Genomic DNA, 17672 nt, shown 5'->3' with positions numbered 1-17672 from the left:
CTTAATTTTTTTTATCACCTCTTGGGGCAAAGCTAGTACATAATACAAAGTAGCTTGATGTCTGTCTGTCTGTCTGTCCATCCGTCCGTCTGAAGCTTAAGATCTTGGTAACCACTGAACCGTTTGGATTCTACTCTTCAGGGTATATACCTATTGGTCCTGTGGTGGTTTTAAGCTATTTTCTTGGGGGGTGGGACACCCTCAACCCCCCCAAAAATGAAAAATCCCCCCCCCCAATTTTTTTCTTTTTTTTGCAGGAGATTTCCTAGGTAATTTTTTTTCCTTTTTTTTTCAGGAGATTTCCTTGGTCCTTTTTTTTTTTTTTTTATGAAGATTTCCTTGGTCCTTTTACAAATTTTGGCAAAATTTTTTTTTGATCACCGCGCATTTTTAATACTAAATATTTGATGAATTTTACCCCGGGAGTAAATTTAGGGGAGGGGTACACAAAATTTACCCCTGCCAACAGATTTCTGAGGGGGTAATTACACCACCCCAAGCAAATTTTACCCTGGGGGTAAAAATTTTGGGGGGGTAAAAAAACATTATGGCGCGCTTCGCGCGCCATTTTAACCCCCCCCCCAAAAAGCTTGGAAGCCCCTGCGTAGGTGAACTATTTTTCCATATTTTTTTTTTTTTTACGAATTTCACCTTAACTTATTTTATCATCTATTGGGGCAAAGCCCCTAGAGGCTAGGGGTGAAGCCGTTAGTTATACATATAAAGGGGTTCCTATAAGACAAACCCTTTTGTTCATTTAAAAAAATTTTATCCCTCCATTTTCAATTTTTTTTTCAGGAGTGGTGTGATCTATAACTCCCCACCTATAAAAAATTTGTTCAATATTTTTTTTCTTTTTTTATATTTTTCGGGGGATGAGTGACCTCCCATACCCCCTCAAAATTTAAAAAAACATATTTTCTTTTATTTTCAAATTTGGGGGGGTGGGGTGACCTCTCACACCCCCCTAAAAATATTTCTGTGGGTCAAATTTTTTTCAAAATTTTTTCAAATTTTTTTTTCCCATTAGCAAAGCTACTATATAATTCACGTGGTCTGTCTGTCAGTCAGTCCGTAACGCTATGGGAGAAATGTGATTTTCTCAGCTTCTATTCAAGGTAGACATATGCCCATCTAATCTTTACATTGTTTTGTCCATCTGTATGTTATTTGGGATGCTAGATTGCTTCATAGATACAGCTGCGGCCGCCTAAATTTATGTTTTGAGATTTCTATTATAAAATTTACATAAAGATAAACATTTTCTAAAAAAAAATTGTTTTTCTAGCTTCAAAAATAGGAAAATGACAGCCTTTTGAATTTTTACGTAAAAAAGGACCTAAAAACAAAGGTTGTTAAATAAAAGGGTGGAGTTAGCAAAAATTGACTCTGATTCACTTATAGTCGAAAATTTATTATCAAACAGGGGACATGCACAAAATTTTTTTGCCCTCTAGCTTTAATAGGAGGTGAGATAATGGGCCCAACTGTTAAGTTTCACAAATTATGGGGCATCTAGTTCTATTATATCTATTGGTTAATTATACTGTCGCACTACTGTACTTTCTTACGTAAAATATTTTTTGGTTATTTTCTAAAACAGCGAATTGTTCTTTTAGCTTGAATTCAAAAAAAAATTTATTTTGGGTTTTATTAATTTTCAATTTAAGTTTCTATTCAAGTCCAACATACATCCTATCTTTGTTATGCATAATTGTGGCTACCCCTCTAAAATTAAAAGATGTAAGATTTATAAAGAAAGATTTAAAAATTTTTTTGTACAGAGTGATTTCTTTTCTTGGTACAGGCACCACATGAAATATAGATAAATCACATGACTCATAATCAAATATTTGAAATGGAAAAAGTGCTGAACCTTTGATCCTTTTTTGTTAAATTGAATGAACAACTATGTAGATGTGAAAATTAAATTCTACAAAGAGTTATATTTAAAACTTATTACAAAGAGTATGCTTTTAGTTCTGTATAATTCTATAAGATTTTTTTCTATTGTATTAAAGTTTAATTTAATCCACAAAATTTTTTGTTAAAAAAATATATTAAATTGTTAAGCTAAGAAACAATTTTATTCATTATTTTTTTTTTAATAAATTAACGACACCCTTAGGTAACCCTAGGTGGAGAATTAGATGAAAAGGGATGATTTATAAGGCTGGGGCATCATAAAGGGAGAGGGGTTTATGATAGGGATTCCTAAATCTTTTACTTAAAAGATAGGAAAAGTTTTTATTAATCAGCTAAAAAATCTCTAAAGTAGTAAAAACAAGATTAAAATTAAGGGAAAAAATGTAGAAAACTTAAAATAGAATATACAGCCTCATTCATGATAATTTTTAACGCCTCTAAGTCTAATGAAACTTTGCTAATGAAAATTTTCTTATATAACCCCAATTGAAAGAACACCAAGGGACGGGGGGAGGAGGGGAATGGTGAGTGTTATGGCTATTCATTGGGGGGGAATCGTTTGAAAAGGGTAGATGTGGAGGAGGGGGGGCTGGCAAAGGAAGACAACTTAGGGTACCTTATATTGATATGATAGGTTTATGTAAGGCTAAAGTATTCCTATCAAAATCTTTACCTAAGCTTGACATTACTAAATTTAAGGGTAGACTATCTCCCCTAAACTAAAGTAAGGCTAAAGATACCCTTATTTTTAAGGGGTCCCTAATAAACCGTTTGTGATTAGCTCTATTATAATTTCATCCAGTTAAAATGGTTTTATTATTAGGGTCGACATTGATTGAGCCAAAGTGCCTTAAAATGTGTTCAACTTTAAACTATTGCAATGTCACTATGACCATAATAGTAGCCCCAAAGTTAAACTTGGAAAAGCTGATATAAATATGTACATACACATATGTAAATTTCTGTACCAAAAAGTTTTTACGCCTTTTCCCGAGGCAAAAATATTCTTTCATTCGATTGTTTTTACAAATCAAACGATGAAAGTTTTGCCTGTTGGTATCCAAGCACCAAAAATTAATATAGTAAAAATATAGAACATCTTATTACTAACACATTATCTGAAGTTCTATGTTAAAAGATGAACCTTGAATATTGTAGAGCAAACATTTTAACATGATTGGTCTGATAAAACTTTTCGGTTAATAATAGACATATTTTTTTAGACTATTCATTTTATTCCTCAACAATTCTCTATTCCTCTTAGGATCAACATAAGAGTATAATGGAAAAACGTGATCTATTTTATAAGTCTGACACTTTTGTTCAATTTTGCTGAACCTGTTTGATTTTTATCTAAAGATAAAGGTTTTCAAATTCTATTCAGAGCTATCCACAAATTTTTCCTCTTATACAATATTTTAGATTTTACACAAGAATGAAAACATCCAAAAAAGCGGTCCCAACAAATCAGACAGTAGGACAAACGAACATTAACACTTAGGAGAGTGTCAGCACTTGATTAATAAAAAGTTTAAAAAGTTTATTTCTAAATAAGTTTTCCTATTTTTTATGAAACCACTTAATAAAATAAATAATAAGTTGTTTAAAATTACTTGTCAGGTCTTATTATAATAATACATTTCAGAAGCGGAATAGATATACTACTCTACAATACGTATGGTAAGTTTGTTGGCTATCCGGAAGGCCATTTTTGAAGATTTGCTCATTGCTCGTTATCTTGATAAATTTTTAGTTTATGTCAGTTTGAAATTGAAAATACAATTGTAATTAATTGTAATGATGTTAAAAATCACTATAATTTGTTTAAAAATCTTTGTTAATCTTTAATTTTACTAAAATAAATGTAATAAACAATAGTGCACAAAAAAGTATTACTTTTAGATTTTATTTTATCTTACATATTAAAAAACAAAACAATAAAAAAGAGTATAGCAATTCAATTATGATATCATCCATAAGTGGCGAAGCAAAAAAATATTAATTCACAAACGGACAAAGTGAGTTATAAAGCAAAAGTTTAGTGGTCAAATTTACGGACCAAGCAAGTTGTATACTTGATACCCTTCGATGAGAGTGTATCTTAAAAAAAACAGCAGATTCATAAATAGCAGCTGAGAAAATCATATTTACGACATGGTATGACGGACGGATAGGGTGAATTATTGAGTAGCTTCGCTACTATAAATTTAGAACAGAAACTTAATTTTTATTTTACACACATACAGTTAATCCAACTGGTCGGGTTTAACCTTTTTAAAGGCAGCTTTAGATTCGTGTCACGTTGACTTACAACTCATTAAACACAAAGAATTACCAAGAGAAATAGTTTTAATTTGCGCTCAGATCTTGCAGCTACTTGGCTCTTAGCAAGGATGACAACATACATAAAGGCGAAGCTCTAAAACATTAGCAAAACGAACATTAACACTTGCAGAGTGTCAGAAACTAAAAAAGTAGAATATTAATCATGAGTCTAAACATAAGTCTAAACTTAAATACAGGATAATGTTTAAGAACATACTTACATTTTTAGTACTTGATTACAGAGATGCTTCGCTTAACTTGTAGTTAGTTGAAATAAAAATCAGTATTCCAAAAATTAGATGAATAGGATAATTATAAAATACAAAAATTTGTCGTCAAAAAAGTGAACAAATCAGCATATTTTTAATGGACGTCCGGACTTTCTGGTAACGATTATAGAGTTTCTACGCTTCATACGTAACTAATTGTTATAGGAATCATCAGGCAAAGTTTGAAATCGATAGGACAATTCTAACATGTTTAAATTAACGAAAAAAACTAACGTTCACCCTAATTATAGAAAATTTTCGCTTTTATAAAGAAAGCTATTAGAAGTAAAGACAGAATTTTCAAATTAGAGGAAATAAGATTTATTAGTAACTCTTATTTTCTATCTCTTTTAATGTTGTGGTTAAACGATAGAAAATTTGTTATTCCTCTATCTTATCCATGCATGCATATAGACCTTAAGAGTGACATCCCATCTAATGCTGACAATCAACCCTTTGATTGCACGAGTTTTGTCTTCTTCATTACGCGCAGAAGTAATATTTTAAACATCTTCAGTTATTACTTGACTTGGACTAAAATTCTAACTTATCACTTATCAATAGTCATCAGTAGACTATAAAACAAACTGAACTAAACGACTAATATTTCCTTTAAAAAATTTCATACCTAGCTACTTATGTGTCTCTTGCAGCAATAGTTTTTAGAAAAACAGTTATTAAAGATCGAGTGCTCTTAGCTATTAATATATTTCCTTCTATCTTACAACTTCAAGTAATGAAACATAGATAAAGGGAGGAAGATGACATTTGACTGTAATTTATACCTGTACCCAAAAAGGTCTCTCATTTGTTGACTGAAAAAGTTTGGGTACTGCCATCAAATCTTGATTGGTTGGACTAAACTATCAGTGACAAAATTTTTCAAAAATAATTTTAATTTACAAATTTTCTTTCATAATTGAAAAATTTGGGGATTAATCGAAATTTATCTCCAATATTATATCCCTTACAATCTGTGCATAATTATACATACACAAAATAAAGAAGTAATGATCATAAAAAATACAATATTAGATTACTCAAAATTATTAATTGTTTAATATCGATTAAGATCTAAAGAAATGAAATTGTAATTGAGAAATTAGTGTAAAACACTAGAGGGAGAAAGGGTTAAATAACTGTATCTCCCCATCGCAACCACCTTGTGCAACCTTTCTATTGGTTCATTGAAAATCAACCAATGGTGTCGCTTATATTAACACAGCCAAGTAGCAGAAAATAATTTAGAAGAAGACGAAGAAGGTCGTTGAAAGGGGAAGGGAGTAGTTGTCTGTATATACATCCATGCTATAGATCTGTAATTGAGAACAAGGTACATCACATTTTTATGGTATAATCTCACATTTATTGATGGAAAAATTTAAAATCTTGATTATGTTATAACTTATAACAGTTATGGCAGCTTATGATTAACTGAACAACAAAATGAAGATCATTTTCCTATCATGTTAATTTCAATCTCAATCTGCCCAACTAGGCCATAATAAAAGAAAAAAATGGCTTTGCTGCATGACACAATTGTACCTCGAAAATAGCTATTTTTTTCTTAGATGCCTAGCTAATGGTACTTTTTTTGCTTCAGACAAATAAACTTAAAACTTAGGATGTATCTATTAGTAAATAATTATAAAGCAATGCAAACTAAAAATTAACCATTCCTTCAGTTTTCAAAAACTGCTATCCTTTTCCTATTATATAGAGTATTATATAAAGTAGTAAGATTTTTTTGTCTGTAGCAAAGGATCTCGCTAACCACTAAATCGATACGGTTCTCCTTTAAAGTATAGCTATTTCGGGGGAGGTTACCACTAAACTCTCTCCCCCCGTAATTTTTTTTCTTTTTGATGGTAGGATAAAAAATGGGGGAGGGTCGAATTCAACCCCACTGCAAGTACCCCTAGAGGCCGATAGGGGCGTAGCCGCTTGGTACTTAAAAAGGAAAATAATTCATCTATAATATTTTGTCGGGTTGGTGGGATTAATTTTAGGGTACAACTGAAACAAATTGAACATTGGAAAACAACTTTTTTTATTCCATAAAAGTTTGTTAGTGAAGAAGGCGTAATTACTCATTACTGGATTATTATACTCTTCTCTCTCTCTCTCTCTCCTCATCTATCTTTCTCTCTATCTCTCTTATTCTTGCTCTATCTGCAGGAAACTTGAAAACTTTGATGTTAAAACTTAGGCTTACAACAGAAAAAAACTGCATTTGAAAATTTTTACAAGTGTTTCACTTCTTTTTTATACTCTTTACTTCATTTTCCTTTTAATGGAATCTTTAAAAAAGAAAAAAATCTTTTTGTTAATTTTTTTAACAATGCGTCCTTAACGTATTGCACTGACTGTAAATCTACACATGCTAGAATCGTCCTATTTATTTCAAACTTTGCATGATTATACCTGTAATAGTAAGGCAGAATTTAGAAGGAGTAGATCATCTATAATCATTACCAGAAAGTATGTATATCCATTTTAACGTGCAGATTTATAAGTATTATCTTGAATTATTAAGAACTAATTATTTTATTACCTTGATTTTTGAAATGGCGATTCCTATGACAATTATTCACTATGTTTTTGATAATAGGTAAGATGTAGTAAATTTTTGCTTCTGATTTATAAAGCTATATGGATGTTGTCATCCTTTGTTGAAAATATAATATTAAGTACAATCTAGGTATAAAACCATTTACCTAGCAATCAATTGATTTTTATTATTTCCATAATGATTTATTTATCATGATATAAAGTACATAAAAAAAAACCAATTTGTAATTATTTCAAGTGAAGCCTAATCTTTTTTTTCATCAACTGTAAACAAAGCAATATAATTATTTTCTTTTCATTTACAAATAAGTTTTTATTAGTTACAAAATTGTTACAAAAACTGAGAGTTCTTAAGGGATAGGAAGATGGAAGATATATTGCTGTACTGTACACCCCAGTTATGATAAACAAAATTATTCTTCGTATAGGTTATAATCCTTAGTGATGAGGTTTCACACTATTAGTTTTACAACTGGATAAAGATTTCATAAAAGTCCCCAAGTTTAAACGTGTCTTTAAAACTTTGGGGCCCAGTATATTTTACAGTCTTATGTCTTCTCCAAGAGAAAGATAAAAGATTTTAAGTAATCAACAACAAGAACCAGTATGAGCTCATATCGCAAAAATAAAAATAGTTCACCTAAACACCAAATCAAGAAAAATTATTAAAATTTTAGATAATTTCACAAAAATATAGAAAATTGCAGCAAATAAATGAACAGTGTTGTATCAGGAGCAGCGGACAGAATGGCACTGCAATACAAATATTACGGACCATATTCTCTTTTCTCCGAGATACACACACACACACTCACGCTCAACCAAGATCCAACGGAGAATTTTCACCTCTTCTCGTGAAGTTTCCATAGTTATGAATACAATCAGCATCACAGTATAATTACTAACTCTACTGCAGTGTGAATCAAAAAGTGTGCAACCTTTAGAAATAATACAGCCCGCTTCTCTTTTTGATGAGCATGGTTGCCTAATAATTAAGTTGTAATCAGGGTAGCCAGAAATATTTTAGAAGCAAAGCTTCTCTTAAATGTTAGAATTATCCGATTAATTTGATTTTTGGAATACTGATTCATATTACAACAAGGTATAATGCACATAGCGAAGCATCTATATAATCAATTCCTAAAAATGTAAGTATGTCCTTTATCTTATGTATATAAACAGTTTTGCAACAAATTTACTTACAATTTTGTTAAGACTTATTTATTAATATTTTGCTTAACTAGTTCTAACACTCTACAAGTGATAATATTCGTTTGCCCTTCCATTTCAGAGCTTCGCTTTTATGGATGTTTCCATACTTGTTTCATAATGATTACCAGTATAATTTACAATGTCACCTCCCTCCTTGTATTATTATACTGTTGTCCATAAATGTTAAAGTTAACCAAACCTTGTTAAATTACAAGAAAAGAGTTGTGTTTGTTGAGTGGTGTAAGATAATACAAGGATAATATCCGTATCATTTCCTTAACTTAAAAGGTTTAAAAATTCTAGCTTGTAATTTCCGCCAAGGTACAAATGAATTTGAGAAATATAAACTGTTGTTATAAACTGCTAGTTAGCTTGCTGACTCAATAGATATAGATAACCTAGATGAACAATTCACTAAATTTGACCAATAGCGACACAGCGTATGTAAAATCAGACAATATCATTGGTTAAAAAGGTAAATTTCATTTTATTTTAGCCCATAAAAAGTCAACTACAAACATTTCAGGATTAAGCTTTGCTTTTGGAATTTCACATTAAAAAATGGGATCTACTGCAGTTTACGTTAAAATGTTGCTGGTAACGAATATTGCCAAAAATCTATGAATTTTAAAGGCTGCTAGCCCGCACACTGTTTTAGGCGGCATAAGAATGCCTACAAACAATCTGGAATAGCCATAAATCAATAATGCATAATTATCTCGCAGTGCAGAGAAATGCGCGAAAAAGGCCTATTTTACGCGTTTTTTCTTCTGATCTGTACGTTCAGCCTTTAAAATTCATAGATTTTTGGCAATATTCGTTACCAGCAATATTTTACCGTGAACTGCAGTAGATCCAAAAAATGTTGTCACTCATAATATGATATGGAATCACACGTGAGAGATTACGTTAATATTGAAAAAAAGTTCCTCTTTAAGTTGGACGGATTATTGTGTCTAATTTACCATCTAGGATAATAAATCAATTGCTGACTGTTTGAAAATGCGCTCAAGTTTGTTTTAAAAGTTATACAGATGAGCGGCAGGGATAAAACTGCGTTTGAAATAATTGAAAAAGTAATGAGAATTGGACTACCCAAAGTTTTTTTTTAACACGTTCACTTATTCGAAAGCTCAAATATTTTGGGTTAATATATTTTGATTGGTTGGTTCCAATAGGTAGAGTCCAAATATATCTACAGTAGGGGTTATATATTAAAAGCGAAGCTTTTCTATAATTAGGGTCGGTCCGTCCGTCCGTCCGTACGTCCGTAACGGATAGCTTTTTCCGTTAATTTAGGCATGTTAGAATTGTCCTATCGATTTCAAATTTTGCATGGTGATTCCTTTAGTAATTAGGTACGATTTAGAAAGCGTAGCAACTCTATAATCATTACCAAAATGTCCGTACGTCCATTTTAAACATGTTGATTTTTTTACTTTTTTATTAACAAATTTTTATGTGATCTAATCATCGGATTGATCTGATTTTTGGTATATTGATTCCTGGGACAACAAAGTATAATGTATTAAGCGAAGCAACTCTATAATCAAGTCCTAAAAATGTAAGTATGTCCATAAAAATTTTCCTGTATCAAGCAGTTTTTCAACAAATTTACTTACAATTTTGCTTTGACTCTTATAAATTTATATTATGATAATTAAGTTCTAACACTATACAAGTGTTAATGTCCGTTTGTCCTACCGTTTCAGTGCTTCGCTTTTATGGATGTTGTCATCCTTGTTTATACATAAATTTATCGTAGATTGTCTTATCCTTTAATCCCTGATAACACATAAACATTAAGGTGCGTGCATTTTAAACTGTTACCAACTTAAATTCTAAAATAGAAGAATATCTTCAACTTTGTTTACCAAACAATCTTGTTTTCCTGGTTCTAAATTTAAAGTTATCCTCTTGAGTACATATCATAAGGAATAAACATATGAAGAAAATCTCCTTTCAAGTTTTGAACAAGCTTGAAATATTTCTTTTTAACAGTTATAGCATCACAAATATGAAGATTTTTTTGTCTTAATAATAATCATCTTAAAAAAATTCTTCAATGTAAATAAATTCCTACTTTATGTTTGGGATTATTTTAAGAACCTAAATCGAGATTACTAACGTATATAGTTAATATTAAGATTACTTTATTTGAAATTTATTTGAATAGGATGACTTTTAGAAAAGCTAAGAATCTGAAATGTTTTAAATATTTCTTCTATCTTCAGTTTAATGGCACTAAATATTCAAACTAAAATAAGATTTTCCATGAATAATGGATTGTGTGATAATGGATAATGAAGTATCTAGCGAGCGCAATAACCTCCCACCCAGCGTTATTTTGGAATTGAAAATAAAAAAGAGGAAAGTTTTTTTATTTATGTAAAACCCCGGCCCTGTTGGGGTCCATAATCCTGCGGGGCTTATACCTGTCGTGTCCTAACACTGCAGGTCAACACTGCAGGTCTACCCTCTACCAAATTTATAACCTAACCTAACTCTTCATTTCAAAATAAAGGCGATGGGTGGAGGGGAGTTTCTGTGCTTGACTAGAAACTAGAAGGAAAGCTGCCAATATTTGAAAAGTAGTAGTTACGCTAGCTAAAACTAAAAGTTTAACCACAAATGAACTTGCAAACTTGAAAATGTATAAAAGTTCTCACCACCACCCAGCCCAGCCTAGTCATGACGTCATTATAATTTTACAACTTTTATAATCTGACGCACAAAATTCATATCTGAGCAAGAATAAATGGTTCCCAGATATATTTGCACATCTGTCAAATATATGAAACTTTATATATCGATGAACAGAAAAGTTATGAAAAAGGAGAAATAAGGAAAAATAGCTACATTTTGATGTTGAAAAAAATCAAACTGTACAAAAATAATAAACCAAATTCAAACAAGGATGTAAATATTCATAAAAGATTCCCTCTAAACTTAAAATTAAGTATAGAAATGTTTAGACAACAACTTTAAGTTGCTACTTTTAAACATCAAAACATTTAATACAAAATTATAAAAAAAATACTCAAAGCTCTAAAACATAGAAATATTTAAAGAATATAGTTTGAAAAAATGTTATTATCATCCATAAAAGTATAACTTTCTATTAAGATACAATTACATAGAAAGTGCGTAACTATAATGGTTATGCTTAGTTTTGCCATATTAATTATAGAAAATCAAATATGCCAGTGATGTGTAGACTCTAAGAGTTGAAAAACTTCACTTTTAAGAACATTTTTTAACAATATGACAACATTATGTATGGATATCGGGAAAAAATTGCTATAAAACAATGTCATACAATAAACATTAAACTTGATAAAACAGGGGAATCACGAAACCTTAATCATATAGAAATCGATCTAGCACCGCAATTAATAAACAATTCTGAATGAAACTTGATGGATATATGTAGAATATGAGCATATTCAATCCCTAAAAATTTCAGCCGTCAATCCTGAATTGGAATCGAGAAAATCCTGAAAACCTAAAAATCTAGGAATCGGTCTAGCACCCCAAATAACAGACAGATGGACAAAACAATGTATAGATTAGATGGGATTGGGCATATGTCATAAGATTCTTCACTAAAATTTGCAACTGTCTATCTTGAATAGAAGCTGAGAAAATTACGTTTTCCCATAGCGCTACGGACTGAGCGACTGACAAACAAACAAAGTGAATTATAGAGTAGCTTCGCTACTAAAGATATTATATAAAAGTACAAACAAACAAAAAAACAGGAGACAACGTGCGATTGAAAAATAGGAAGGATCGGTACGTAAAATTTGTTCCTGAAAAAGCAAAAAAAAAGAGAGAATTGTAGATTTAAAGAGAAAGAGAGAGCAAAAATTATAATGTAGTGAAAAGATAGATATTGAAAATCCACACTATATAGGCAATACGAGTCTTATAAGTCTATTTTAAATCTATGTAACAATTTAATCTTTTACTTATCGAGGTTGTTATTGCTCTGTAATACTAATTCGCCTGTTTGTTTTCAGAACACGCTTAATGTGGATGATCAATCATTTACAAGAAATCGGACACACAACACTTTTTATATCTTTCAATTTCTTTCCATCTTTCAATAACTCTATCTCTACCACTTTATATTTATAGAGTTCAGTTCTATTTTATTTGTTACCGGTGCTACTTTACAATTGGGTCTGTATATGTTATGTTTTATAGTCTGCATTTCAAATTATCATAGCAAGCTAAATAAAATGAAGGTTCGGCAGCCGTTAAGTAATGCGGTCTGACATCTGATGCTGAATTATCCGTTAGGGAGAAGAGCTAATGCTGTGCCCAACCCTAGGGACATCCAAAAAATGTTATGCTCTTCGCTGCAATGGCTCAAAGTCCCAGGATTTTAAAAATCAGGTAATTTTTTAAGCATATCACATCCTAAATGAGGATTTTCCCCCCTTCCTCTATGAACTTTCTACAAACATTTTGAAGAATTTCCGCGAAGTTCGGGCTCCATTTACCCCCTCCCCACTACCCTATTAGAAAAAGCTTGGAAGTTTTAGAGCAATTTCTTCACCTCCTATATTTGTATTTCATTCATTTACAAGAATACACATAAATAGTAAACATAACAACAAAATGCCTTTTCTTTCCTAAGTAGTACTTTTTGCCATCTTATATTTTATTTTCTTGCAAACTAAGTTTACAAATGTTAAGAATTTAAATTCTAAGACTAAAATTCGCAGACTCGAATAGCATTACTTTTATGAACTTTAAGGATTAAATATTTTTCTTCTTCTGTTGTTTATGTAAAAAAAACAATTATACTTGCAATGACGTCTAAGTTTTTAATTTCGGGGTAGGGGTAAAATGGCGCGGAAAGTCTGGCGAAATTTTCTCCTCCTAAAAAAAACTAGATGGAAAAATAAAATTGGAGGAAGGGGGGGGGGGGTAAAAAAACCTACATTTTGGTGTACTTACCTGATTTGTAAATACTAAAGGAGAAAAAAACAGTGTTTGTTTTCAGATGTTGCTAGGGAGGGGGATTCAACCCAGCAAAACTTTTAGGGTGCCAACAGTGGGTGTAAATTAGAAAAGGGAGGGAAAGAAGGATGGGGAAGGGTAAAATTTACAATTTCAGATTACAAAGATTACAAAAATCAAGCAATTTTACTGTCAAAATCAATACGAATAAGCTATAGCAGTTGTTATGTTAAACTTTTAAGATTATTCACAAATAAATAAAACTTTGAACTATAATACAAAACCAAATATAAATTTGCTTTGCTAAAGGCAAAATTGAATATGTACATAAATACATCTTCACATATATTCAAATATAAAACTACAAAGAGCGCATAAATTGTCGAAGAAGAGCATAGAATTGGTAAAGAATAGATGAAAAGGATCCTCTTGTCAAAATATAATGGATAATTATGGATGCACAAACATACAAGTTAGTTTGAAGCAGACATTCAGATGTCATCAAAAAGGAGAGTGAAAAAAGAAAGAAAAAATGGTTAATATTATAAAATCACAAAATTTATATGTAAATATGTAAATTTCTTTTGTAGCTTGACCGACCTTCTAACAGGCCAGGAATATTGGATGCTATTTGGTAAAAAAAATCAGCAGTCTATTTTAAATATCAGCCGAGAAATTCCAATAACCATTACAACCTTGATTGAATTAAATTTTGTAATTAAAGTGTGGCTAGAGAAAAAACGCGAGAAAAATACACATTTAGAAAAAAATCAAGAAAATGGGAAATGGTTGATTTATAAAAAAAATAATACATACAGAGATAGCCTTCAATTTGGAGTTATTAGGGACTTGCTGAAACCCCTTACCAGCCCTCCCACCCCCCCCCCCAAAAAAAAAACAGATTAGATAACTTTTGTGCTTGTTTTTACATATTCCCAAATTTTAAACTCAAAAATATTGTAATAATTATGGATTACAAATGGAAAACATATAATGCCTATAAAAAATGACATGAAACTGTCCTACCATTGGTCAATTAAAATGTATACTGGTCTGCTATTGGTAATTTAGTCTAAGTACTGGTCTATCATTGGTCATTTGTATTGTATACGTCATTTTTTAATACTATAAAGAGCTTCTTACAAATGATATTCTTTTATTTGAAAATTTTCTTAAACATTCTTCCCTTTAAATGAAACAAATATGAACACAAAATTGAATTTCTACATCAAACTTCAAAAGACTCGACGTGATTAAATCCAAATTTATTTAATGAAATGAATTTTCCTGAAATCAAAGAACATAACTTCAGAACAAATGTAGAAAAAAAATAAAGCATAAATAAACTATTATTATCCTATGATATTAAGTAGTTATTTCGTCTGATGCTTAAGATCTTAATAACTGATTTAGTTCTGTATTTTGGGTAAGATTCACATGTTTTCCGTGAAGGTTTTAGGCTTTTTCAATTTAATCCTTTATATGGTTTCAAGCTGTTTTTTTAAATCTTTTAAATACAATGCCCATAGATGCTAGGAGTGCTTAGTTTTTCATACTGTTATTATTTAGGTGTTATATATTTCGCATCTGTTATATATAGAAAAGTAATTATTAGTAGAATTATCATTGAATATCATTTGTTTTTCATAGTAATAAGCTTCGCTACTTATGGATGTTGTCATCCTGGTTAAAATTCAAATATAAATCGATGATTGTAAAAGTTGAATTCATATAATCAATCTACATATACACTAACATTGTTATCATAATAACTTTGTTTATTTAATACTTATATTGGCAGGAACTTTTGTTTAATGAAATCTTCCAGTTTTTAACATTTACAAAACAGCCTGCTTTATTGCATCAAGATCCATGACAGATATATATAGTAAAATGTCTATATATGAGCTCAAGTTTTCCAAGCGATGGATGTTTAAAACTCATAGTGCTCCAATAATCCGTAATAAACTCTCATTGGCTGAACGATGAGACCCATTATTTTACTTTATTAAAAATAAATTCATTTTTTTTGGTTTCATGTTGCTATTTACATTATTATTGAAGTTTTTAATTTCTAATCATAAAAAAATTTAATATAGTAAATTTAAGAGAACTCTGTTTTAAAAGAATTCGATTGTGGCGACACTTTCTTTTGTGTGTTGAATTATTAAAACTAAAATTTTAATCATATTAATCCTTTGGTGATGGTAATGTGAAAAAAAATATAATTGAAAAAAATCTTTTTAAAATCATTTAAATTGTCAAATTTTTAATTCTTTCTTTTAGATAGTAATGGCGGGGGAGGAAAATTGATTTATTGAGAAATAGATAAATAGATATGTACTCATAGAAAACTAGCCAATAGTGAGATAGTTAAATCGAGTCAACTCTAGTACTACATATATAGACCAATCCAATTTAACTTTATAGGCAAATATATACAGAGTTAATACTTTTAATTGTTGCAAACTTTTAAAATCATAAATATATATTTATATTTATTGTTGAAAAGTATCTTCTTATTAAAGCAAGGATGACAACATCTAAATAAGCAAATCTCTGAAACGGTAGGACAAAAGAACATTAACAATTGTAGAGTATAAAAACTGAATAATCAGAATATTGTACCAAAATTGTAAACCAACATTATGGGTAAATTTGTTAAATAAGGGATTTTTTAAAGACATACTTACATTTTTAGAACTTAATACAGAGATGCTTCGCTTATAACATAGTACTTTGTTATCCTAGGAATTAATATTCCAAAAATCAGACCAATCGGATAATTAATAATAAGGACTGAAACTATCCAACAAAGAGATAAATGCCTGACAGTGCATTGTATCAACAATCCACGGCTTAGCCCATTACAGCTGTCAAAGATAATAGTCTGCTTTCCGGACAAGAACAGTCATTTTCGGTCAATTTTTTCAATAAATAGATAAGGATAGATTTATGTATAATACAGACAAATGTCCCCCCCCCGGGCCCCCCCCCCCCCACAACTAGCATGGACCCGTGAGCTAGCAGACGAAAATTAAAATTATTAGTGTATTTGTGAATGTTTTTTTTATTGAAAATTTATCAATAGAAGTTATAAGTACACCTTTAAAAAGTAGAAAAAGAAATATTCTAAATCATTGAATAATTGAAATCCTTTCATAGAAATAACTTCAAAGTGCTTAATAGAAGGCTAAAGACTCTATTGAGATGGATTCAACATATTCTAAATATAAGCTTCCAAGGATAAAATAATACGTTGTATGGCTAAATAATGCAAAACAAATCATACAGTCAGACAATTTAAACTACTATACTACAGGTTGCACCCATATCACCAAGACTAAAAAGAAACAAATTTGTCTAAAACCAGAATAGGATCCATGTGAACCGTTCCTAACAAAGAAAACGCAAACAATTTAGTGATGATGGGATCTTAACATGAAAACAATAAAATTTTATCTAATACTAGCGGCCTATACTTGAGGGAAGGAGGGGGGCAGGGCTAAGGTATTCTACTTCAAAATAGATAAAAACCTGACTTGGACCTAGAAACTTCACTGTAAAGGAGAACTATATTAATCCAAAAGTTCGCCATTTCCACACAAAAAAAATTATAAATGAATTATAAACCATCCATTACACCCTGAGACGTTGGATAATATACATACTTGAATTACAAAACTAGAATTTAGTCTCTCTTTGATTCATTCCTTTCAATCATCTACACATTTTGCGTTCAATTTAAATCAGTTTCAATTTGATTTAAATATTATTCACATTTATTAAATTATTGGATTTGCATGTCTGCTCAATAAAATATATTTATATTAAATTTGCTCTCTTAGATATTCATGAGTAAATGTTTAACATTAATCCATAAAAGCAAAGCTAAACAAATCTGCTACAGTTTACGGTGAAAGGTTGCTGGAAATGATTATTTCCACACTCAAAAAAAAGAACTTTAAAGGGAAGTAGCGGCTAAACGGCTATGTTCGCGCATCATTTTAACAATCTGGATTAGCCAATACTCAAAGTTAAATCGCAACGCACCTAAATGCGCGAAAAAATATATCTTATTCGCGTGTTTTCTTTGGACTAGCATAATTGTATCTAGACAACTTTAGATCATAAAGTGGAGCGTTACTGGTTCAGCGGTTACCGAGATCTTAGGACTGATAAACAAAAATAGTACTACTTTTTTATGAATGATTATTATATAAAGTAACAGGTTGTTTGTTTGTGTGTGTGTGTGTGTGTGTGTGTGTGTCTGTCTGTACTGAATCGTTCTCCTTTACAGTGCAGCTTCTCTTAGGTCCTACTAAGGTTTATAACTATTCTGGGGGAGGGACCACCACCTTCTCAAGCGATATCGCTAGTACATACATATTAAGATAT

The sequence above is a fragment of the Acartia tonsa genome, chromosome 3, assembly GCF_053477335.1.
Source record: "Acartia tonsa isolate MP-2025a chromosome 3, ASM5347733v1, whole genome shotgun sequence".
NCBI lineage: Eukaryota > Metazoa > Arthropoda > Copepoda > Calanoida > Acartiidae > Acartia > Acartia tonsa.
Note: the sequence above shows the minus strand (reverse complement) of the source record.